Here is a 2,805-nt window from a genome sequence, read left to right on the forward strand (position 1 = left end):
AACAAACTGCATCATCTCCAAAACTCCTTCCAAATAAGACTTGTTTCAAGGGATGTTGCTGGGTCTTGTGAAAAAGAAAATTCAAAGACCAACTAAATTTCTGATGTTCTGTAGTTCATAAAAATGAACAGTTTTAATATATTAATATTCTTTGTAATGCTCTAAATAGGAATTATACAAATAATTACATAGCATTTCTCAATATTGTGGAAATAATTTTCTGCAAAATACAGTTTCAGAAATGGGCTATAGAGGGTGTTTGTACAAAATGTATGAAAGTCACATCTGCAAACCATTGGTTAGAAAATCAAGCTTGATATGATTTTCCTTTTAATTTTTGCTCTATAACCTTTGCTGGCAAAGAGTGTATTTAATTATCTATATGCAATTAAGCACTTAAGGGATTAATTAATTAGTTGGCATTTGTAACACTCTTAAAGATGAAAATCACTGTTTAAGAATTATCATTATTAATATGAACAGATGCAAAGGATGAAAGCATCATTTATGCATGCATATGGCACACCCATCAACTCTTAGCTTATTCAGAGACATAATTGCTCTTTGAGCCAACATAAGCACCAATTTTCAAATATTAATCCAGTGCATCTTCAAATATATTATGCCAAGTCATATTCAGTAATATTTATTCTCAATTATAAAAAGAAAGACATATTTAAGTGATGTGAGTAAATTATGAACACCGTTTTCAAAAAAAATATCTGTTTAGTTGTCTGCTAATACTGAGCAAAATTAGAACTATAAAATTAACTCTCAAACAATAAGTAATATTAAGCAAAAGAAGTAAGAATGTAACTTCAGTCATTCTTTTATACAACATCTAACAGTACACGATATACCATATACCATAATGCAAAGTCAACACTTAATTTAAACCTTGTAATGTTAAATGTGGGTATTCACTATCAATTTTATGATACCTTTATCCACTTTATTTTTTAAGTTAAAAGGTGTTTAATGCAAGAGAAAATTATATGAAAGTTTATTTTCATCTTTAGCATGTTGATTTAATAACATATGGATTTTTTTTTTACTATACTGATGTAAAGGCAAAACTCACTGATGGCAATAAAATCCACAGAAGCTTTTGACTAAGGCTTTCACTTTAACCTGAGATAACACACTGAAACTTACAATTTGATAAGTGATGTACCCACACAATATTATACCAAGTAATAAAGAAATAATATAGAGTTTACAGAGCCATTTATATCAACTTCTTAAATGACAGAAGCCTGTTATCTTAGCTCTGCAGGCTATCAATTCAAATATATAATACTAAGATGTGTTTTTGTTTAGAGCATTTTTGATGCTTGGTAAAGCTTTATACTGGCATTTGTCATTAAAACAATATGTGGGATGCCATAATTATAAGGAAACGGTATTTCAATTTACAACCCATTTTTATGAACTTATGAGAATGAACACTGTTCAGAATAAAGCTTTTACTTAATTGTGTTTCTAAATTCAATGCATAAATGTTAAGTTAATACAAAAGTGAAAGCTTAAGCATGCAAAGAATAATGTAAAGGAGCTGAAAATTTTTCATAATCTAAAATAGAAAATTTTTCTTAATACACTCAGTCTCAATAAAACAGATTTTCTCAAAACAATTCTATCAAGATTTATATATTTAAATTCTAGTTCTCCTAAGATTTAGAGTTAGAGATGATAGATAAATCCCTTTATAAAAACAACAGAAAAGTCCTACTTCTCTTTCTTGGGGTTTTTAAAAATTATTACAATCATATAATTTGTTGAAGTATATCATGATTTCTTTTCTTAAGATTAATTTTTTATTTCAACCTACAATAGCAGTGATGATCCTTTCTCTGAAGTACAGAATATCTACTTGATGTTTTCTTAGAAAACACAGTCATTAAATGAAAAGCTTTTTATGCATTAAACTAAAGAAAATCTATGCTAAAAATATCTAGAGCTTAAAAAATCTACATTTTTGTCTTTATAAATCACTCTAAGTATCTTTCCAAAATTGTGCTTAAGAAATATCATTTAAGATATTTTTTTAAAGATTTTATTTATTTATTTGAGAGAGAGACAGTGAGAGAGAGCATGAGCGAGGAGAAGGTCAGATGGAGAAGCAGACTCCCTGTGGAGTTGGGAGCCCAATGCGGGACTTGATTCCGGAACTCCGGAATCATGACCTGAGCCGAAGGCAGTCGTCCAACCAACTGAGCCACCCAGGCGTCCCTAAGATTTAAAGATTAGTTATTATATTTTGGGAAGGAACACTTCACATAATTGAAAACAGGTTTAAAATCAGCCTTCAGTTTTCTTTTTATCCCAAGTGTTGTGTGTTGAAATCTGAGCTTTAGAAGTGGAACAGTTATTAACAGTGACAAGGATGAGAGGGATATGGTCATGGCTCAAGTGGCATGGAAGGCAAGACCACTGAAAATATGGAGGACAGAGATATTTAAACTAAGGATGATAACAAGAAGTTTAAAGATTGGGTGCCTGGGTGGCTCAGTTGGTTGAGCGACTGCCTTCGGCTCAGGTCCTGATCCCGGATTTCCAGGATCAAGTCCCGCATTGGGCTCCCAGCTCCTTGGGGAGTCTGCTTCTCCCTCTGACCTCCTCCTTTCTCATGCTCTCTCTCTCACTCATTCTCCCTCAAATAAATAAATAAAATCCTTAAAATTAAAACAAAAAAAGTTTAAAGATTAAAAAATAGTGAGCCAGCTGTTAAAATATTTAATTGACTTGGACTATTGGCCAGGAAGGTACAAGGTCAAGGAGAAGGAACTGGAGTAATAATGTGTG

The sequence above is a fragment of the Mustela putorius genome, unplaced genomic scaffold (genome assembly GCF_011764305.1).
Source record: "Mustela putorius furo isolate JIRA1106 unplaced genomic scaffold, ASM1176430v1.1 tig00003974_pilon_pilon_pilon, whole genome shotgun sequence".
Taxonomy (NCBI): domain Eukaryota; kingdom Metazoa; phylum Chordata; class Mammalia; order Carnivora; family Mustelidae; genus Mustela; species Mustela putorius.